Genomic DNA, 25,263 nt, shown 5'->3' with positions numbered 1-25,263 from the left:
ACCTGAAAAACCAAAAACAGCAAGCAATATTTAAACTTCGGGTTTTGAGATCACGGAGGTTGTTTTCGGATGGCAGACCAAGGTGCTGCACGTTCACCTACGAGTTCTTGGTCAACAGGCTCTGCAAATTAATTCTCAATTCCATACCAAAAGATTTCGGGAAAAAAGTCCAGAGTTCAATCCAGTTCTATCCAGCTCCATAAGCCACGCAAAGAGGTTTGCTGTGGGCCATAACTGTTGCCTACCTCAGAGATCCAAAGATCCATATCGTTCTATATAACTACGCAAAAGGTTTTGCTGTGGGTTACCACTAATGCTATCCTTAGAGGTCGAAAGTTCGATCCCGATTCCGTAGCCACACAAAGAAGTTTGTTGTGGGCTGCAACCTGATCGCTGCTCTAAGTTTGGAAGAGGAAGACGTGATGCATCTAGTAAATTATAGTGCCTATAATTAGTATGCGATTAAAATAGTTATCGTGTGACATGAAAAAGAGACGAAAAGCTGACTTCGAAGACGAGGCCGAAACGTGTAAATAGCCAATAATAAAATTTAATGCATAAATAATAAATTCACTCTTAAAACAGTTCTAAGCGATACTCATATAGCCCAAGGCTTATCATATGCCTAGCATATTACTTCAAATCACTTTGCTAATATAAAAATCTTTGTAAATCAAACAAAATCTATATTATTTAATTAAACTCTATTAAACTATTATAACACACAAGAGTCTGGTCTTAATTTACATTCAACATTAAAAGTTTAACCCTAGTTTAACATGCTTCCTAAATATAAAAATAAGCAGTAGTAACCAACTAATTCAATTTTGTTGTAAGGGGGCGTGGTGGTTCAGTGGTAGAACGTTCACTTCCGGTGCTTGGGGTCCCTGGTTCGACCCCAGCTCGCGCCATGTGGACTTTGTGGTGGACAAACACCGTGCTCGTTGACTTTCTCGGGGTTCTCCCGTTTCTTCCCAATTTCATTCATTTCTCATCATCACCGTCTCCTTTAGCCTAACCGGCATAACTATGGGACGTAAAACTGAAAAATTACATATCTTTTGTTGTATGTATAGCTTGTGTAAATAAACAGTCATCGTCATTATATATTTTCTCTCTTATTACACTTTGCAATTCTTAAATAAGGTTAACAAAAAATTGTAAAAACTAATAACGTTATATTAAAAAAGGTTCACCAAATAGTTTATAAAATAATTACTTCCTTATTCATAATAAAATTGCATTGGCTAATCGCCCAACCTCATTTAAAAAAACATATACAGTTTATTGCATTACCAATAACATTACAAAAAAAAAAATCAAATCATAAATCACACTCTATCACTATACTACAAGACCAAACCAATAATATTCTATAACAAAAAAAAAAAAAAAATATCTTCTTCTACTTTATATTCTACAGCACTGATTGTCACTTATGCGTTTACTTCACAATCATGAAACCATTATTAGTGTAATGTCTTAGCTCAAAACATTGTATTTGTACTTCTTCCACTACATCCTTAATTAATTCAATTATCTACTCTTTTTTTTTTTTTTTTTTGTTTCACCAAAATTTTTCCGAATTCATCTTTTAATACTCCAAATCGTTTGTCTTCGCTTGCTTACTATTTCTCTTCAGTGCCTAAACTACGTAATTGATTCTCACTGTACTCATAAGGAATCTATTTGAGTTCATAGTGTCTGATGAAGGCAAAGTGGATAGTTAGCGAAACTGTTAGAACCTACACGTTAATAATTTTTACAATAAACGTAGTGTTTTGCTTAGCGAGCATTTTAAATCAGTGATGCCAACTTGAAACAATATGAAATCTCATGTCGAGAGGCAAAAAATCCCATTTTACGTGTGAATTTCCCACGTTATACTAATTAAAAGTATGCTATAATATTAAAAATTAAAATTCTTTGTGTTAGTCACTTTTTACAATATCTAAATGAATAAGCCGCAAATGTCGATCTTCTCGAAAAATCCCATATATGCTGCTTATTATCCCTTTTCGAGAAAATAAGGTCAAAAACTCCCATGATATGGGATTTTTCCCACAGGTTGGCATCACTGTTTTAAATCAGATTTAAGTCTGTTAAAGCAAACCATTGTATATACAATGGAAAATATTACAGATAGTGTCACTGATTTCTCAGGGAAAACCGAACGAAAGACGAAAATCAAGGTAATTATATGTATTGGTGGAATGCCATCCAGTGTGCACGAGAAAATCGTTTTACTTTTCAATTTAAGTTACATGACTATGTAAAGGCAAATTTGTTATTTTATCTGTGTTTTATTTAGAGATTCAATTAAGAAGGTAAGTTTACATTTATAAAAACGACATTTTGAAAACTACATTTAGGGTCTATTACATCTGTAGGAAAGGGAAATTAAAATACTTTAAAAGACCAACACATGAGGTAAATTTTTCCCTATTAGTATGAAGATGTAAAATTTTAAGTTATACCGACGTTAAGTTCCCTCTTGTGGAACTCTGAAGCTGAAACTATGTTTATGATGTTTTGGTAACACGACTTGAAAATTTGTCTTCCAAATTATATTTACGTACACTACGTTACTGTTATCCACAATTTCCATCACATCACACAACTTCCAACTTTTAGTTTCTAACTAATCTTTTCCAAACTGCTTCTAATATGCTTCTCTTCTTTTCCTTTGTTTTTTCGTTACAAGTATGCCAATGGTTTCTCAAAAAAAAAAAAAAAAAAAAAAAACGAAGCAATACTCACTACAACGTACAGAACAGGCATCATTTAATGAGCAGAAGGGGGCAATTACTCTTCCTCTGAGTTTGGAATACATATTTGTATATTTTAATCAATTGGAGGCACGGTAGCTCACAGGTAGAGCGCTTATCTCTGGTGGGTGGAGTCCCTGGATTGATCCCCGGCGACGTAAGTTTCTGGTGGACAATAATGTGTCCGTGGGCTTTCTCTAAACATCCCCGTTTCCTCCCAAAATGTCATTCTACCGATTCTTCTATCATCATTCACTTGCCATAATCATCCTTCTCACTTATCCTAAAGGCAAGGGCGCCGATCCTGCGGGGGCCAAAGGGGTCCGCCCCCCCAAAGCTCATGTGGGCCCCCTCACATTGTATTTATGAACATACGATATTTTGTATAATTTGAATGCAATTTGTCTGAAAACCCTCATATATCCTTTCTGCATCTGGATGGGCTCCCCAAATTTACAGAGAAATCTGCGTCCTTGCCTAAAGGGCATAATTGTAGGACACTGAACTTAAAGATTTAATTTCATTTTTTAAAGTCAGTATTATAGTAATATAATAACTAAAAACTAAAACTTTATACTAATATTAATGGGGAATTTTGCTCCATATCAAGAAAAAAACTGAAATGCTACCAAACATAACAATTAGCAGACGACACAGTGTCAGAGTGCAGACCCGTATCCAGGGGGGTCTAGGGGAGCCGGGGCGCTCCTTAATTTTTGCTGGCCCCTAAAAGTTTTACAGTAGGCTTGCAAAAGAACTATAATATGGTGATGCACTATCATATGGTTGGATCGCCCCCCACCTAACTTCAGCCGGGCCCCCCTACATTTTTGGGCTGGCTACGGGCCTGTCAGAGTGACAGCGATTTTTTCAAAAATATCTAAGATTTCCCGTCTACCCTTTAAAGGTTACTTTCCCCCAGTGGATGATTGTAAAACAACTAGATTCGGAGGAAATCAGCTGACATTAATTGCTGATCAAGAATGCCTATTCCCGAAAGGACTTGACCATAAACCCTCGACATTTATAATTCCTCTCCCCCCTTTTTTTTCCCATTTCTCTTCAAATGTATACTTTTATCCCCCCAATTTACCTTCATCGGCTTAATTTGTACCATTTTCAATGAAAAATTTTCCCCCAAACAAGTATGTACGCAGGGATTTATTTCGCTGGATTCAAATTCAATGTAAGTATAAATTATATTCAGACTACAGAAAAGTTGGAATTTCTGGGAGTTGGAACCCCAGGACCCACCTGCTGCTTATGTCTTTCTCCTCAAGTATTTTCATGGGCGAAAACTGCGTCCTAAAAACATCTGCTAACGTGCCCGTAATGTTTATTTTTGAACAAATTTTTGTTTTAAAACAGTACTGCTGTGATCCTATTTTGAATCATAATTTTAAAAAAAAATACATGTGAAACTTTTCTCATGCGTACATTTCGAGAAAAAAATATGATGCTAAAAAAAGTACATCGTTCGTCGCCAATAATAAATAATTGATAGTTTTTTCTTCTGTTGGAACAGATCTTTATTTATTTGTGTGTTGTATTATTATCGGGATACGAACAAAATCTCGCGGCCGAAACATCGCCGCCCAAAATCTCGCCGGCCAAAACCTCGCGGGACAAAATCTCGCCGGGCGAAAACCTCGCGTGGCCAAAACCTCGCCGCCCAAAACCTCGCGTGGCCAAAACCTCGCCGCGAATGAAACTTTTCTTTATAATTTACCCAATGAGTTTCTTAATATGCAATTCCACATTACAAATAATAATAATAATAATAATAATAATAATAATAATAATAATAATAATAATAATAATAATAATAATAATAATAATAATAAGAAGAAGAAGAAGAAGAAGAAGAAGAAGATATAAAACATCGTGCGCGTGGGCTTTCTCGGGTTATTTCCGTTTCCTTCCACTTTCTTTATTCGATCATTTCCTTCATCCTGGTCATCTACGTCTCCTTTAACCTACAGGACATAATCAAGGGACGTCGTAAAAGCTCATATATTATTTCATACTTTCATAAATATTATTAGATTTTTGTTAAAATTTTAAGTTTTTGGATGTTCCAAAGTTCACGAAACTAACCCCGTTAGTTGTCATTACTTTCCTTATGCAGATTTTCTTTCCCTATAACCAGTTTAAAAACATCCTGTCGCCCTACCTTCACATTGAAATCCTCTAATACAAAAATAGAATTTTCATATGGTATCGCGGGACTTGGTCAAATATCCGTGATACTTCTTCTGAAACAGCGTCTTTTATACCGTCATCCTTATCATCTGTTGAAACATTTATATTTTGGTCAGGTGAGATTTTGGGTATGGCGATATTTTGAGGCGCGAGGTTTTGGAAGACGAGGTTTTGGCAAGGCGAGGTTTTGGGTGGCTAGGTTTTGGGTGGCGAGGTTTTGGCCCCGCGAGATTTTGGCCCGCGGCGTTTTGGGCGGCGAGGTTTTGGCCCCGCGACGTTTTGGGCGGCGAGGTTTTGGCCAGGCGGGGTTTTGTCCCGCGAGGTTTTGGGCGGAGAGGTTTTGGCCAGGCGAGGTTTCGGCCCAGCGAGATTTTGGGCCGCGAGGTTTTGGGAGGCGATGTTTTGGCCAGGCGATGTTTTGGTCCGCGAGGTTCTGGCCGCGAGGTTTTGTACCCAAACCATTATTATCATTAAGAATACTGCCTTTTGGCAGGTCCTGGGACTAATAGAGTTTTTTTTAAACTTTTTAGATATTTCTGGAAATGTTTCTTATATGTTTCTCGATCTTCAGCTTCCTCTTTTAACTTCCAATATTTTCTTCAGTTCTTCAAATCATCGATCAGTTGTGTTCTTCTTCTTCCTATTCCTCGCTTTTCTTCCATCTTTCCTTCTATGGCTGTAAAAAGAACAATTTTTCGCAAGACGTGTCCAACCCAATTGACCTTCCTACGAATGATGCTGCTGGAAGCGTTCTCTTCTCTCCTATCCGTTTCAAAACATCTTCGTTTGTTACTCTCTGTGCCCATTTTATCTTCTCCATATTTCTCCAACACCACATTTCGAAGCTCTTTAAATATTTCTTCTCTAACTTCCGTGATGTCCAAGTTTCCATATATAGGGCTACCACTTGACAAATTTCTTCCTTAGTCCAATATTGATAATTCTAATTAAGAGTTGTAATGCGCCGCTATTGTATAGCTGAGCGACGCATTACAAACTGTTCTTGAGAATATTTAAGGGATAGTGGTCCGTACCGGATGATTTAAAACATTCCAAATCTAAAAGAAATTACATTTTTTCGAATCGTTTTTGGATAAACAAACTGAGATAAATATCATAGTAAAGAAGACATTTTATGAGTAAGTTAACATGCATTGTGTAGAAATGTATCTTTAAAATTTGTAAGCCTCGGATCGAACATCGACGCTATCCCAACTGTAATTTGTATATGATATTTGTGATTTAATTTGAACTATCAGATAGTGCAATGAGTAATTTTAATAACGCGGTATGATGGATAATTTAGCTGGATGATGATGCCTACTTGTATATGTTGATATGTGATTCTAGTGTATTATTACTAAATTCGGCCTTCAACAGAATATAATTTGATATATCTATATATAATAATAATATGTGAATAAATATTGAAAATAAATATAATGATAAGTGAAAAATGTATGTTAATAATAATAATAATGTTTAAATTGATAAAGAGGCTGATAAAGGAGTAAGTGAATTAATCTCCAATAAAATATATCTACACATATGTATACCAGTACGTCATTTATTGAATATTATTCAGTAAATATTGCAAGGAATCATAGACTAAATGTACATCTGATGTGGAGAGTAGAAATGATAATATCCTTTACTGTGGAAGTCTCCATCAACACGCAGAACCTAAAATGTAGAAACTACGAAGTGTAATAACCCTTGTGCACTGTGGTGAAAGTAGGGCAGTACAAAATGGCGACCGTGACGTAGGACATTTGGGTGTAGATGAAGAGTACGACGGCAGTAAAGAAAACATCCTGTAAAAATGTAATACAGTTGGAAGCGGTAGATGTGATCCGATGTAACGTCATGAAAATAATGAAGACAGAAAATGCTATTAAGACTGATAACACCTGCTCAGAATTCTTGGACTGTATGAGGAATGAATTCGAACGAACCATTGTTGACTTCAAACAAAATTTCAGAAATAAACTTAATGAAAAGTTGTCATCCCTAATTATGCAACTCGATAATAAGTTCTTGGAACTTCGGCATGAGGTGCTTGAAGGTAGAAAAGAGCTTAAAAGGATCGTTGACGGAGAAGAAGAAGCAATAGATACTACAAATGAGGATTTGCAAGAAGTTGGAAAAGTCGAAGAAGACAGCAGCAAGGATGAACAAATAAGATATATGAGAGAATCTGAAGAACCAAGTGAAGTAAGTGCTGTAACTAAAATAGAAGCAGAAAATGATTATGAAGAGAAAATTATTAGTGATAAAGGAAACGACAATTCTATACCGACTATCTATAGCAACTTTGAAGAAGAACTTTCTCAAGGATTCCCAACCGTGACAAAGTATACAGATAGGAAGAAAACCAGGAAGTGGAAAAAGTACTGGAAGAAGAAGAAAAAGAAAACTCGAAATTATGTATGGAACCTTAGGGAAAAGAAGAAGAGAAGGAAAGCTAAATCGGATGAAAGATGGAACAAGAAACTGGGAAAAGAAAGAGATGGGAGAAACCTACATAGAAAGAAAGGAAGGAAGAAACGGAAGTGCCAAGAAAAGGTAATCGATAGACCAAAGTGGAAAAGAAAAAGGATAAGAAGTATAAGAAGTAGAAATAGAAAGAAAGAAAGGAGGAAACAGAAGGACAACAATAGAAAGAAAGAAAAGAAGAAACGGAAGTGCAAGGAAAAGATAAGCTACAGACGAAGGAGGAACAAAAGAAATATGAAAAGACAATTGGAGCAGTGGAAACCGCACAAACTAAGAAAAATAAGAAAAAGATGCGTGATTCCCAGGAAGAGGCAAAAGAAGAAACTTGATATGACAGGACGATGTCGGTGTAAGGACAACCCCGGAAACTGCCATCGTAAGAAAAGAAAAAAAAATATTGGTGTTAGGACGGATAGTACGCATTTGTTGTTGTTGAATAATGTGTTAAATTGGCAAAGTTTAAATGTTGTTAATGTTCCTTTTAAGTTAATTATTTTATGTTAATTTTATTTATCTAAATGTTTCAAGAAACTTAATTATAAGTTTCTAATATTACAAGTTCTACTGTTACAAGTTTCACGAGATTGCTCTGCATGAAAAAAATATATATTTATATATATATATTTTTTTATTAGACAAGGGGGAGTCTGTAATGCGCCGCTATTGTATAGCTGAGCGACGCATTACAAACTGTTCTTGAGAATATTTAAGGGATAGTGGTCCGTACCGGATGATTTAAAACATTCCAAATCTAAAAGAAATTACATTTTTTCGAATCGTTTTTGGATAAACAAACTGAGATAAATATCATAGTAAAGAAGACATTTTATGAGTAAGTTAACATGCATTGTGTAGAAATGTATCTAAAATTTGTAAGCCTCGGATCGAACATCGACGCTATCCCAACTGTAATTTGTATATGATATTTGTGATTTAATTTGAACTATCAGATAGTGCAATGAGTAATTTTAATAACGCGGTATGATGGATAATTTAGCTGGATGATGATGCCTACTTGTATATGTTGATATGTGATTCTAGTGTATTATTACTAAATTCGGCCTTCAACAGAATATAATTTGATATATCTATATATAATAATAATATGTGAATAAATATTGAAAATAAATATAATGATAAGTGAAAAGTGTATGTTAATAATAATAATAATGTTTAAATTGATAAAGAGGCTGATAAAGGAGTAAGTGAATTAATCTCCAATAAAATATATCTACACATATGTATACCAGTACGTCATTTATTGAATATCATTCAGTAAATATTGCAAGGAATCATAGACTAAATGTACATCTGATGTGGAGAGTAGAAATGATAATATCCTTTACTGTGGAAGTCTCCATCAACACGCAGAACCTAAAATGTAGAAACTACGAAGTGTAATAACCCTTGTGCACTGTGGTGAAAGTAGGGCAGTACAGAGTGATCTTTTCTTGTTGAATGCTTCTTTGATTATGAATGCTTCTTTGATTATGGCTATTCTTGACCCAATCTTTTTGATGCAGTAAGCATCTCTTGTCAAAATACTTCCCAAACCGCTTTTGCGAGTTCGAATTTGAAAACGGTTTAGAGAAAACCGGTTTTCTCAAAAATCGCAAACCGCAAATATCACAAAAATTCGACAGTACTAGTACTAAGGTGGAGGTCAATGAATGCTACCAAATTCTAGCAATCCATCATGACCCCAATCTAACGAAAAGACATTCTTCATTTATCTATAACGAGCCAATAGAACCAGGTGCGGATCCTCATTGACAAAGTGTCCACTCATCCCCTGGGTTTTATCACGACATGAAGCAGAAAACGGCAATCTTATTATCCCATTTCATGACTTCCTGTCAAAAGTCCTGACACCAGCCCAAGTAATTTCTGCGCATTGGACTATCAAAATGATGTTTATAACATCGCTCTGCTTTGGAAAACCTGCAGAGAAGAATAGGATGGAATTTCTATGCCTGTACTCCAACGTAGTATTTTTCTCCCCGTGAAAATTGCGGTGTCAGACTATAGTATATAATGCTGGTGGTATGATAGAATGCTACCAGTGGGGATAGCACGGATTTTCGTAGGGTAAACACACTGAAAACCGGTCGCATATAAACCGAACAACCTTCATCACTAAACTAAAATAAGTATCAATAACTAAAGCCAGATATATTTGTTAAAGAAAAGGGAAAAATAGGCTCAAGTTTGAAATATGTTTGTTAATTGATGAAAATTTACGACTATTGATACAATTAGGTGTTTTAAGCCCTTAAATGGTGGTACCACAGTTGCATCCAGAATTTTTTGAGATGGAGTATGTACTGGCTTATAACATACAGATGTGTATATAAAAATTACATTTCATACCTACATTGTGAATGAAGTGTTTGATTAGAAGAAATTTCAAAAACTAATAGTAGTAAAAGGTATGGGCTATCGTACTAAATATTCTCACATTGGTTTACTTGGGGTTCTTCCATGTTCTCCTACTTTCTTCATTCCATCATTTCGTCCATTATCATTACCACCACTTCCCTTAAGTCTCGAAGTATAAACATGGGACGTTAAATTGGAAGAAAGTTTTTTTTTTTTTTTCGTTCGAGGCCGAGAGTGCGGCGTGTAAGCATCAGCACATGTTATAGCAGTTGCCCACCAGCACAGTTTGCAATTGCGATGTGTGTATTGTTAGTGCAGTCATCACGGACGTGGGTATCAGGTGTGCCTCCTATGCACACCCTTGTGTGTATTGTTAGTGTAGTCACCACATATGTGGCTATCAGGTATGCCTCCTATGCACACCCTTATGTGTATTGTTAGTGTAGTCATCACAGATGTTGCTATCAGGTATGCCTCCTGTGCACATCCTAATAAAACGGTTTGACTTTCTTTCTTTCATTGTCATGCACCCTAAAATTTTATCTTAAATTTTTCAAATCATTGAAATAACATTTTACCTGATTTTTAGTTTTCTAACCACGAGTAAAATAAGCGTGTGAGACTCTTATAGTGAGAAAGTGAGTGTGCTTTAATTATGCTTTTTGCACACTTACATGTAAAGTTGTGCTTTAATTTACCTTTTGGCACACTCGAACAGAAAGTTCTGACATGTCTATGGAAGTCATTGTACAGTGTGGATTAACTCCCAAAAGGATAGATTTCTTAACCCTACAATGCATAGTGGGACAGATATGGGGTCATAGTGGTAAATGATCTGTGCATTCCAACATAACAGTATGTAGTTGGCAATGCATGTTGAACGAGATTGGGAACGTTCGAAGCTAGTTGTAATTCCATAGTTTTCGCATAGATAGCACTATTAAGCGTACCGGTACTCAGGCCGGTAGCCAGCCAAAAAATGGGGGAGCGGTAGAATTTAGGGAGGGTCAATCCAACCATATTATATTTCATTACCATATTATAGTTCATTTATAAGCCTACGGTGAAAATTTTAGGAGGGCCAGTAAAAATTTAGGGGCCACCGCCCCCAGACCCTCGTGGATACGGGCCTGCCGGTACTTCTGTTATTTATTTTTGTTTTTATTTGCAAAACTACTTTTTCACAGAAAATTAAAGAAAAGCATTGTAGGGGTAAAAGTATATTTTAAAATTAATGAATTGATTTTTAGTTAAGAAAGTCATTTTATGTATTCCAGTCCTAATGTTATCTTGTGCACTTTGTAACCGGCATATTACCTCGATTAACTCCTAATTACACTTGCCGATAATGTGCCATGGTTATGGCCTCAACCGAACAATTAAACCCACAGTCCTTTTGGACTTGTACTCAAAATTTTTAACGTAGGTACATCAGTAATTAATTTGACTCATAATCCATAGGATTCAACACGACGGAATCCGAGCACTTCTTAAATATTCGATTTCATTTAATGTACTGAAGAGTTTAATTGTTGAATACACATTTTCACGTCAGTGAAATAAGTATTCTTTATAATGGTTAGAACAACTATTGATGAATTTAATCTATTATCTTCTAAACTTCTCTAAATTATTGTGAACAATTACTGGTATGTAAAATATATGTTGAAAATACAGAAGAAATTCTGGCATCTATTGGCGATTGATTGACTCTGCTTTACACAACTCAAATACAGTAGAGCGTCGATTATCCGAAGTAATTGGGGGACATGGGTGTTCGGAAAACTGGTTTGTTCGGATAATCGAACTGTACTGTACTGTACTGTACTGTACTCCACTGTACTGGACTGTACTTCTACAGCCAGTGCCAAACCGACAGAAGTGTGCTGATTGTTGAAACACAGCGACTGGCGGCTTGGCCGGTCAGCAGCGCCTTATGAAGGCCCCATTAGAAGCAATGTTCCGCCAACGGTGGCTCAGTACGGCGACTACTGTGGGAAACTTGGTTTGGGAGTGAGGGGGATGATGGACGGTAGGGTGGGAGAGTAACAGGTGCGAGCGAGTACACAGTTCGGTTAAGCGGTCGTTCGGTTGACCGACGTTCGGATAATCGACGCTCTACTGTATTGCTGAACTTAAATCAACCTTGTAGATTAATGGTTCCCAACCGGAGGGCGTGAAGAGTGAGCAAAGGGACACAACCTATTGGTAGAAACAAACTGAAATTGTCAATAAAGAACACTTGTAAAACCTATTAGACTCTACCAAGTAGGGACCTCTGGTGCATGGGTCCCGCGTTCAAATCCTGCTCCCGCCAAGTGAACTTTGTGGTAGACAAACACCGTGTGCGTGGGTTTCCTCGGGGTCCTCTCGTTTCCTCCCATTTTCTTCATTCCACGATTTCATTCATTTCTCATCATCAGCGTCTCCTTTACCCCAGTGTTTCTTTGAGAAACAATGTTAGGGGGGAGGCACTAATGATACTATTCTATTTATTATTATATTATAAACGTATTATTTTGGTCTGCTCCGGGGAGCACTCTCAGAGCTCCGGGGAAAGTGCCCCCAAAAAGAGGTCTGAAAGAAACACTGCTTTACCTTAGCCGGGATAATCGTGGGACGTAAAACTCAAAAATGTCATTTCATTTTTTCTTCCTAGTAGGGACACTCGGCGTGACCTGAACTTTTCGTTTTATTTTCCCCTTAAAATGTTTTATAATTTTTTATCCGAATTTGGTGTTATTTTTCGTTTTATTTTCCGTGGTTCTTATAAAAAAATATTTTTTAGACTTACCTTAAAACCAAGCATCAATACAGGTATCCGACCAATGGGTACGAACTTTCATCACAATTCTCACGTTCATTGTGCGGAAGATGTGGATGTTACTTCGGATGAAATTTTAACTTTTCATTTACCCAGAATATAATTTAGTATTTTGTGCAGTTCACTTACAAATAAGAATATATATATATATATATATATATATATATATATATATATATATATATATATATATATATATATATATATATATATAATATCCCTTCCCCTATCCAAAACAATCACAATCACAAATTAAACTAAACTTTTAATCATTCACCAGATAAATGCAGGGGTAGTACCTATCATGCAGGACCCAGGTCGCTTCCTTCCTCCCTCATTTCTGTCCTCCTTTCTCCTTCAAAGATAGTGACGGACTTAAGGCTTGCTATGTCGGTAATGCCCATCATATGTAAATAAATTAATAAGAATGACCATTTACAATTTAACTTTAGCACATGTCCCAGACGGTACATGTGTTACATTTTGTCTTTGTATGGGCAGAAGCAGGGGCGGCGATTAGGAGGGGAGCAAAAGGGGGCAGTTGCCCCTCCACTTTTTTGAAGTGAACCCTTAATGTATGTAGTTTCATTTGAAAATGTAAAGTTTTTGTATGTGTTACTGGTTCTTAGAAAAAAATGGTGCCATATAACATTTGCCGTTGCGTGAGTACGTATTGGTTATTTGCCTTCAAAGCAATTAATATTGCAATTGCGTATTTCTTTAAATGTCGTATTATATGCTTGTAATATTTACTGGCTTTCATTTTCTGAGAGTAATAACATATATTTAATGACATCTGTGGATTTAATAATATAAGTTGTTCATTAATCCCCAGTATCAATATAATTTCTACAAAACAAGCCTCATCATTCATTACTAATTTACTATGATTAATATTATCCTTTCTATTTATTTGTTTTGCAAATTTGTTACTAAACTATCTGATCATACAATTTTCCAGACAGAATTTTAAGATGTTCATGGGCAAGGAATCAAATCTCTTCTTACACTTTCGTTGTTTAAGAGTACAAACGGCTAGTACCTACTTACGTTGCTCTTGCCAATTTACTTAAGGGGCAGACTACTAAATATTTTTCAAAAGCTAACAATTTTTCTTCTGACCTTTTTTCGTCAGTGGAAAGAGATAATGAAATGTAACTTACCACAATAATAGATAATGTTATTCTACACCCGAATATAATAATCGGAAGAATAATGTGTTGCCTCCATATAGATATTACAGTGTGGCCAAAATATGAATTACTCAAAAATTTAGGTTAAGAAAGCGACTAGAAAATTGAACTCAACGGTAATTGATGACTTAACATGTTGACTTTGTTCCTTGTTAACTACATTTTAAATAATATTTGTATTTATTTTCTAATAACTTACGTAAGTTATTACAAAATAAATGAGTTATTACAGAATAAATACAAATATTATTTAAAAAGTCGTTAACAACAAACCAAGACAACATGATAAGTCATCAATTACCGTTGAGTTCAATTTTCTAGTCGGTGCCTTAACCTACATTTTTGGGTAATTCAAATTCGGCCACACTGTAATATCTGTGAATAGCAACACTGACTATTCTTCCGATTCGTATTTTCTGGTGTAGAATAACATTATCTATTATTGTGGTAAGGTACATTTCATTATCTCTTTTCAGTTACAAAAAACGGGCAAAAGAAAAATTGTTAGCTTTTGAAAAATATTTAGCAGTCTGCCCCCTTAATAAAATATGAAATACTATAGGGCCTATAGGTATTTTAACTGAAAAAGACAATATCCTATTAGTTATACTACCTTTCGTCAAACAAAGGTTAGAAATAACGAGGAAAACTAACATTGATATCCAAATATTCAGTGCATGTCTTCTCCCCAATTTTAACGTCCAATCGCCGCCATTGTGCAGAAGGGTGGGGCAGGGCCGGGTTTACCACTAGGCCCGCCAGAGGCGCACATCTGACGAAAATTTAATAAAGAAAACAAAAAATGCAGATGAATAATAATAATAATAATAATAATAATAATAATAATAATAATAATAATAATAATAATAATAATAAACATTATTAAAGTAATAAACACAGTGTTTCATAATACCCTTTTTTTGTTTAATTTACTTTTATGATTTTAGCATGAACTTTAAAAAAGTAAGTATTCAAAACGGTGGGTTTTATTTTCTGAATTAAAATAATTATATTTATTACAATGAAACATAAATTTCAATAATCAAAACAATTATAAATATTTTATTCGTTTTCAGTGCTTAATTTTAATGCTATTACGGACGAAAACTTAAAACGAATTCTTTTTATTATTGTACTAGTGCATATTGTAGTTAAGAGTTACGGGTCTCTACACCAAACTTTTTCGCTCCAATTTCTAAAACTAAAACATGTTAAGCTGCAGTTATTACTGAAATATTTATTCGTGAAATACGAACTAAATTATAAGCCATTTTGGGGAAAACTTCGGTCGAAGAAAACTCATCTCCAAAAGTAAACTACTTCTTGTGAATTTTACTCGTACCGTGAGAAATGACTTAAGTCATTTATTGGGGGTTATTAAAATATTAGTTTATGAAATATAAGCAAACCCGCAGGAGTCTCGCCTGAGAAAATTATTTTAAAAAAATCAAGAATAAACTACATATAGGCATATTTTATAAGAATTTACACAGCGTTATACAGTTATTAATTAAATGTTTATTTATGAAATATAAACAAATACCACCGCAGTTTTTTTTAAATGGTCCGAAAAGGAACTCAGTCCCAAAAGTAAACTACCTCTTGTGTATTTTTGAAGACAACTGAGTTCTGCCATATGGTCAAGTTATTGATGAAACATTTATTTATGTAATATGAACCAGTGCCGTGCCATGGAAAATCAGCGCCCGGGGCGAGAATATATGGCAGCGCCTCCATATGATGTATGAGGTCGACAAACCAGCCGCGAAGCGCCATGATGGTTGGCGAGAGTCGAAAGAAAATTTTGAAAAATAAACCCTGCTTTTCCTTGATCTAGAGCACTTCTTATTACTTTTTCCTTACACTATATATATATATATATATATTCTTTTTTCCTCCCGAATTTTGCACCACCTCACTTCAGTGCCCGGGGCCGTTGTAAGATCTTGTACTTAAAAAAAAAAAACATTATTCCTGCCATTCTAATAGTTTTTCTCCTCAGTAATCTGAAGCATAATTGAAGTTGTAACTGTACATAACTTATACTCTCTCGTACCCTAAAATAAATACATATAATTATTTATTTAAATTTTTTTTTATTATTTGAAAACATGACAAATTCTAATAAGATAAACAATTTCCTTTTAAATGCTATTCGACGAAGAACTTACATAACTATATAATTTTCGAAATAAATGTAAAGTTTGCAAAAGACATTACTAAACTTTATAAATTATAGCAATCTAGAACATGGGAAGCATTAAGAAATAGACTAGTAAGAGTTTTGACAGACTATTTTTAGTTACGAAGTATACATGATCAATTAGAAGTTCATAACATTATTATCCCATACTAGCAGGTTGCCCGTTTCTTGCACGGGAAGAACTCGTTTTCATTTTGGCATAAAGAGCATATGGGTGCTGGATTTGGATTTAAACGGCATCGGAACTCTCACTGTCTCAGCGACCCCGAAAGCTATGTAATTGACACTAATATCGGTCATTTTCGATCATATATACATATGCGGGTGCTGAATTTGGATTTTAACAGCCTCGGAAGTGTCACTGTTCATCTCACCGACCTCGAAAAGTATGGATTCAACACCAGTATTGAAAAAAAAGTTTTTTTTTAAAAAAAAGGAACAAAACACGTGTTTAAAACGTGAAAAAGATGTTTAAAATGTTTTAAACATATTTTAAACATTTTGAACAGTTTAAAACATGATTTTAAACATATATTTCAAAATCGTGTAGTAACTTATTTGTTAAGATTTCTTGCCCTTTACTAGCAACCAGTGATGTTATTCTAATTTTTTAACAACCGGTTTTGTATATATACATACATATCATTTATATATATATATATATATATATATATATATATATATATATATATATATATATATATATATATATATAGAGAGAGAGAGAGAGAGAGAGAGAGAGAGAGAGAGAGAGAGAGAGAGAGTAGATGGATAGGTAGACAAATAGATATAACTCTCTTAGGAAACAAACCGTACAAGGTAGACAAAAGCAGTTTTTTACTGAATAGCTACCACAAGTGACAAGAAGTTACCTACACAGCATTCTAATACAAGGCGGTGTGACGAAATTAGATACTACTGCAAATATCTAGGAAACAAATTACCCAACATAGATGGTTGTCAAAAAGTATTGAAAAGACCTTAATATAGCAATGGATCAGCAAGTGTTGATAATATGTATGTGTTTCAAATATACGTAAATCACCCTCATCACTACACTCATGTGATCCCAGTTTTCGTTCTTGATATCTGAGCATTTGAGATTAAGAAGTAAACCGCTTACTTTGTTCTACGGAATCATTTGTTTAATCCTTTAGCTGTGAGAATTTTTAAAAACAAAAATAGTTAAACTAAAATTTACTGATCCTTGGTATAACTGGGTAAAATTTACTATTATGTCTGGTTATAACAAACAGTTCTGCGAACTCGAAATATTTAACAACCATTTCTAGCGAAGCGCTCGGAACCGGCTGAATAGCACCACTGCTTACAACCGACTTTTCCAATTTTATCCCGGTTAAGACTACACTGTGTTGGATACAGAATATTTCAGTATAGATTAGTACTTCTCAAGTTATTTCATATCACTACCCCTTTTTATTACACCCTCTTGCCAGTAACTCTCATAAGTACTTACTTGTTGTAATAAGCTTTTTAGGTAAATTTTAAAATCTATTTACTATGAGTGAAAAAGAAGTCCTCAGCACCCTTGTGTGTGGAAAACGGGTTGAGGGAGGAGGATGAAACTTGAAAGTGGTTTGATATATCAGATGGTGCGATGGCTAGTATCATTGCCATCTTTGATTGCAATTCGAAATTTCAATTGCAATTAGGGAGTCATTTTACAAGTTTTAAGGCTAGAATTTTACCACAAATACGCTTGTGCGGTTATTTAGCCCTAAGAGAAGTCATTTTGGGGTTACTGTTTCTGAACGCTTCCTAGTTATGTCCTTAGGGGCTAAACTCACGTTTCGTGGAGGCAGGTGAGATTTCAGTTGCAAAATTTGATTACTATTTCAGAAGATTGATGCTAATAAAATTATTTTAAAATAATAAATTTTCGAAAAGTAATATTTAAAGCACACTTCACGTTGTGTTAACTTTAGAATATTTTCTGCAAGCCTATGTAATTTTTTTTTCAAGTCAATAATTTATTGTTGTAGAAAAGTAACATTTGGGGCGTTCAGAGCACAATGGATCCAAGTCCATTTTCAGTAAGGCTCGATTTTGCTTAGCAAATGAATTGTATTTCAAAACGTAATATCTTCGCAGTCAAGAGTCCGATATAAATTAAACTAAATCCACGTGAAAGGGCGTGGGATAGTTTCATATGACCGCCACTGGACAGAGGTGTCAGTGGGGGCAAGAGGGCAGCCTACCATGAATCTCAGATTTTGGGGACAGTAAGGCAGTTTTAGAAACCTTTTGATAAGCGAAGTCCAACAGAACAAGTTTGGGGTCCTTTCACCGAATAAATACGAATGAAATATAGATGATCAAAACTGGAAAGTTGCTTAGGCCCAATTTCCAGAATTTAAAGTAGTCCCGAAACTCGAAAGTAGTGAAACCTTTGGAATCCTAGGCCAAAAAATATACAAGAGAGCAATTTAGGCCTATAGTTCCTTACGGTCAATAGATATGGTGATCAAAGTCCGTATTTGTTCGGTATAAGGACTTCAATTTTTTTTCTGTGGACTTCGCTCAGGAAATCTGCATTACGCTCCCAACATCTGAAATTCAGGGTAGGGAGCGGATGGCCTGTAAACGGACGCCCCTCTCCAGCGGCAATCATATAAAACTCTAGATTGCACCTTGTTACATAGTTTTTCTTTCTTTCATTTCGGATTCTTTCTTTCTCTAAGGTATGTATGTATGGAAACTGAGAACCAACATGTACTGTGTTAACGAATGCCTCCGATATTTCAGAAGCAAAATTTATCAAAGAACACTTTGTTTTCTGAATACAATACAAAAACTTGTTTCCATGATAATTCTTTTATTTATTTTTTAATATCAATTCTATAAGTAGCCTAACCTTTGACTACGACACTTTCTCGCAAGTTAACTGGTAAGCATTTAAACAATACAATAAACGTTAAAAACAAGGGAAAGAAAGAGGAAAAATAAATTGTAGATCACCACATTGACCTACTGTAGCCACAAGAAATCAAAACATTCACATGGGAAGAAAATAGTCTTTTGAATGAGAAGCACTAGGCCCGTAGCCAGCCTGATTTCTTAGGGGGGGCAGAAGTGAATACTGAGGGGAGCAATGATTAAGACATGACACAACGCCATAAAATTGCATACTTATTTATTATTTACAAAATCTGTAAGAGCTATAGTTTCTTTTATACATAATATCCTGTATTGATAATATTACAGTACACAAATTCAAGATTGAGAACATTGATCATTAACATACAAAGATTAAAAAATAAATAAATAAATAAACTGGGATGCAATACAATTGAGGTGCTTGGGGCAAGATAGTGCTATGGTAAACGTAGATGAGGAACGTCATTGTACGTCGTATTTACACTAAATTAAAGCTAATTAACTGATTTTTAGAATGAGCACACGTCCCATTAATCAGGATTGTTCCATTTGCAGAAAACGAAATATTATAAACAGAATATTTTGACATAAAATTTTTTTGTCACAACAAAACACTCCAATTAACTTTTATTGTATAATGGCATCTTAATATATTCATTAAGATTGATTTATGTTTCTATCTAAACAAATTAAAAAAACACACAATTTTCCTTCAGATTCTCATTTTGTAGAAGGCCAACTTGTTCATTAGTTAAAATTTAGCATATTTTTTTTTCAGTAGCAAGGCTATAAAAAACGCGAAGCTTGCAGTTTAAAGTGGAATACGAACCACCACATTGCTCTTGATTTCAAGAATTCCACGTGTAAAATTTGAAAAATGAAAAGAGAAAGATCCCGGTGGTGATCGCTTGTAGCGCCAGGTTTTGTAGTGATAAAAATAAAAAATAGACAGCGGGTTTTGGGTTCACATTCCGTCTGTCCCTATTTATTCCCTTGCACCACCGTTAAAGTCTTCGTTCCCCGAACTAAAATGGTTTGTGACTCGATAAGGATTGATCTCACGGTTAGGAAATCCTATCTCCCCGCGGTGTCCCAGGGCTTTAGGGAAATAAGATCCCTCTAAAACCGTGTAAGCAAATGAAACTTGATATTATTCGCATACGTATCCTGAATTCACATGCTGCAACGCTGAAAGAGAATTTTGCTCTAATGTTTGGTTTGTGTGAACGAACTAGACTGACTCTCACTTTCCAAGTGGACTGAACAATAATAGTAGTAATAAGAATAAAACCAGAAAATAAACGAATATCTAGAATTTGGAATTTAGTTGAAAATTCTGAAAATCAGTCTAATCCCCACTAGAATCGAGAAATGCTTATATTGCCTAATTTGCCTAACAGATCCTTTGGAAACCAATGTTATGCTTAAGGTTAGGGATACAACTTGTTTATGAAAGAAAAAGCTTACGAATTTGATTAACAATGTAATAAAAGTTTTAATGAGCAAATGAAAACAATAACAAAAAAATGTTTTCTAAAAAAAAATTAAGCAAGCTGAAGGTTAATATTGAATTTTGGGTTTTCTGACAACAAATGTTCAGAATAAGGCATAAGGCCTTAACACAAAAAAAATCAATTTAAGTAAATTACATTGAACTATGTAGTGAATGAATTGTTATCATTAACCTGATAATAATAAACAATCTGTGGAATTGATGTTTATAACCAGTGCTAGATGCAATCTTACATTGTTTACATTTTATATATATGGCTTTCCTGATTTACATAGATATCATACCAAACTGGTTAAATTACAATTTTGCATTTGAAAAATACCTAATTATTTGACATCGCATGCTAAGTATATAGTTTACGTTGATTAGCTGATTTGTTTTGACTATAACCTTTTTAATATTTACGAGATTAAGATATTACATAGCTAGACGGAATTTTGAATATAATAACCTATATTTTATTCGGGTGAAAACTAAGTATTGAAATGATTTAAAATGAGTTAAACTAGTTGAAGTAAGTGGAAACGAGTTGAAGTAACTTGAACTAAAATAAAATAAATTGAGAAACAAGTCATGACTTTGATTTGAGATTTGTGGGAAGTATGAAAGAAACATAGAATGATCCAAAGGAGTTAAATAAACCTACTGCCTGACTGCTAACCATTTCTAATTATTTAAATTAATAACTGAGAATGAGAATAAGTGCACTAAATATGCACTTTGAGATTTACCTAACAAGCATACACTATCAAATACATAAAATCAATGAGCGTAGCATTACCATTTCGTTATGCATAAAGGCTACATATATATACTCATATTAACACAAGTAGAAAATTAATAGACACAAACATATATAGATATATATATATATATATAAAATCATAAGTAAATACATGCATACATACATAAAAATCAAGTAACATATGAATATTAATAATAAATGTCAAGACGTCTCTCGAGATTTTTAATCTGAATATATTGAGTTTTTCGTGATTTTTCTCTTTATCATTAATAGGATTGGTATACTGCCGGACATTTTCATGTATTCCTCTATGTTTGTTCGTCTAGTTTATGCGCATAAACGTCTGATCGCTCGATTGTTAGAGGATCAGACTGACGTAATAATTGCGGCTTTACTTAGCCTACTTCGTATTTTTCATCCGTATTCTACCTGACTGTACTAATGTCGGTTCCGCTTTATTTATGGATTACGTATCTCCAACCAAGAAAATGATTAATTGCGAGACTAGTCGCATATACATCATAGTTACTAATTAATCCTTTAGCTCTCTTACGTAACATATTTTTGATGACTCATTACAATATTATTTATTAGAGTTTTACTAGTATATAGATCGAAATAGACTCATTTAGTACGTTCACTTCTATGCAAAATTACTTTACAAACACTATAATCTCTGGACAATTAAAGCAATGTCTTGAATATATTTTCTAGGAATATCTATTATGTCTTGTTCAAAATTATCTTAAAGTTCTCATATTACATGTACATAGCGCAGATGATGCATTTTTACTTCATACAAATTTCCATATGTTAAAGGAAATACTTCTTTCATCGTTAAAGGTCTACAACCTGCCATTCGATCTACTTTTAAATTAACTTTCTTTATATGTTATCAAAAAAAATCTAAGTGACAAATAGAGTGATGGCCTAAACTACTATCTCCTTAATAAAAACAACGACATATTCACTAAAGTCACAGAATATATATATATATATAAGTATCATTGTAAAAAGTATCTCTATTTTTAATAAGCCTTGCTCAAAAAAAAATCTAATTGTTTAGCAATTACAGTTCGAGTTGGAAAATCTTTTCTAAACGCGGTGTAAACACATTAACAGTTTTCAAATAGTTCCGACTTTATATCGCGAACGTCTTGCATTTTATTCAATGACGAAAATTTCCCTTTTGGAATCAACAAAAAATAATTTGGATGGGTCCTACCTTTCGTCGTACACACTGCTCTCGCCACCAAGCTCCCCACACACATACAGATGTCCCTGCGTTTACTGGCTTCCTTCTTTCGTGAGAAGTGTCCTGGATTCGGAGTTCCTCTCTTCGATTCCCGCTGCGTCCTCCTCTCAAACTGGAAGGGGCGTCGCTCTTGGGCGTCTCCTGATCCATCAAGGTGGGGCTTCTGTTGGTCCATTTCTGATAGGATGCACTCTCACTAAAAGCACTTTCAGACGTCACACTGCACCAACATCACTCTCGGTGTTAAAAGTGTAGTGTTACACGGTTAAACAGTGTTTATTGTTTTTAAGCATTGTGTATAATACTTCAAAAACTGATTATGTATGATTAAAACTAGTTCAAGTGCTTTCGGTGCGTATGTAGGTTATTCTAATTGTCTGTAATAGCTCGTGATTACGTTTATAAGTACGAAACTCTGTCACTCAAAAACAATGTTTGTAGGCGTTTCGCGATCTATATATATATATATTAGCAGCGTTACAAAGTTGATATATATATGTTTATATATATAAATATATTTTGAAGAAGATCAATGTGTAGGTTACTATGCTAAGGAAAGATTGTAATTTCGTACACTCGGCTTCGGTGAGTTTAGCCGCACATTGTTATTGTGAACTTAACTTTTGATTATGAATGTAGTGTGTGTGTAAGTTCCGGGTATGTTTTTGTGTTGCGGTGGTACGCCGTTTCCCGGTGAAGAATTATTTTACGACTGACTTGGAGTTTTGAATTTTTAGCCTGCCGAACTTTTTGGATACGCCTCTAACGGTGTCTTCGATTTCGTCTCTGCTCTCTTATTCGTTAAGTTATTTTGGTGTCCTAAATTTTGATTCTCTTGGTCTCCGCCTAGTTACGGTGTTCGGGCGTCGTTTCTCTAACGTACGTGCTTCCTTCAAATTTCACATGTTATATCGAAAATTTTTATGAGAGTTGATTTGGCTCCTAGTCGTCTCGTGCATGGTTTTGGACCATTTCACAGTTCTATGTTAAAATTTTATCTTGGTTCTGAGTGGCGACATATGGTCTATGCTGTGATTTTGACAAATTCGCAGAGATTATATTTCTACTTGGATTCTATTCAACGTGTTAGGACTTTATTATTTTTCTCAATTTCACAAAAAGATGCTAAAAGCTGTTTTGTTCTTCTTTCTTGCGTTCACGCCGGGAACTCTGCTGTGTGTGGTCTACGTATGTGGCTTAGGCAGTGGTATTGAGAGACAATGGAAGGGTCTTTCAACTGTCCTCGCCGCACGGACAGGTATACAGAAAAAAATAAAACATGTTACTTCTCGGATAGTAAGGGAAAATAAAGAGAATGTTCTTTGGCTCTTTAAACAAACAAAAATGAAAATGAAAATTATATGCACTAATGTTCATAATTATACGCAAAATTGAGTTTAAAAGATTTATTTAAAAATTAAACAAAAATGGTAATGATGCAACTGTCACAGTTATCCCCCTCCTAAGATGGAGCAGATGATGCAACTTAGTTGAAGCAGATCTCCATCCTAAGAGAAACTTTGTGATTGACATTGCATCATGAATTCTAGGTGCAAATTGAACATTACATAAAAATCCGAACCCTAATCAGAAATTTCAAAGTTCACAAAAATATTCTGAAGTACATGAAAATCCTTCATAGAAAAGTTGAAATACATAAAAATCCGAACCCGAATGGTTTTTACCTCGTGTGCTCTGATCTGCTAGTGGATGATAGGTCTCAGGTGTCGAGTTTGTGGTCAGTTCAAGCTGCTGGACACAAGCTTATGAGGCATGTTTTAAGTAATATGACTTTTATCTTAATTGTCTCTTGGAGTTCTTCTTTAATTTTCTTCCTTCTGGTCTGCATCATCGTCTGCAATATGGCAAATATATCGGCAGTTGTGGGACTTCTGTTAGAGTCGTCTGGCTGCTCTTTCCTTGGTGTTTCTTCTGATGCCTGAGATCGCCTTTCCTCGGGCGATACCACTGGTGCGTGTAGGACGCCGCAGGTGACACATTCCAGATTGGAAGATGATGGAGTTATTTCTTGCTCCCAGACATCTCTGCCGCAATCTGGGCAAATCTGTTGCTCTCCCGTCAGCATCTTGGTCCTTATTTCTTCTGTCTGTGCCCGCAGTCTTGGCATCTGAAACTAAAAATATACGGCTTTGGTGCCAAATTATTTTTGCACATACACAAAATGTATTTAATAATTGCTAACTTAATTTTTAAAAACAGTATTCTTGCAGTATACTAATGAAATGTTAAGTTTCGTCGTTTATAATTGTTCACACACACAACACGTTTTACGTTATTTATTTATTTATTCATGAAATAAGCCTGAGTGTACGATCTTTTGCAATAATTCCAAAGCACAGTAATTCACACCTTAAATCATCTTCTCTTAAAATTTACTAAATGCTATACTTAACCTACATTAGTATTAATACGTTTCTAGCTTAACCCTATACATACTGAAAATTCAAAAAGTAAACGAATATATGCACTCCTTAAATATAAACTAATAAAAGAAAAGTTATTCCTATATAAATATATGAATGGATATCTTACAAATACATGAATGGTAGCAGGTTCGAATTGATTTTAGCAACTTGTAGTTATTATCCCTTCTCTATTTTCCTCACCTGGTTACCTTATTTTTCTTCTTTTTCTTCTTTTCCTTGTTCAATCACCCATTTTCAATACAAAGAAATTCTGCAAACTGAATATTCTCTATTGCTAGCTCAACGTAAACATAACTTACATTCTTCTGGCTGAAAAAGAAATGAAATTGGAGGGGAAAGG

General features: G+C 34.7%; 1 protein-coding gene across 1 annotated transcript in view; it reads left to right on the top strand.

Annotated features, from left to right (window-relative positions):
• The window catches only part of LOC145670239 (cytochrome P450 4C1-like), a 231,101-nt gene that overhangs the window by 41,757 nt on the left and 164,081 nt on the right, over positions 1 to 25,263 (top strand). The window lies entirely within an intron of this gene.

Source organism: Thermobia domestica, chromosome 14, assembly GCF_964235325.1.
Source record: "Thermobia domestica chromosome 14, izTheDome1.hap1.1, whole genome shotgun sequence".
NCBI lineage: Eukaryota > Metazoa > Arthropoda > Insecta > Zygentoma > Lepismatidae > Thermobia > Thermobia domestica.
This window is presented reverse-complemented; position numbering and strand designations above follow the sequence as displayed.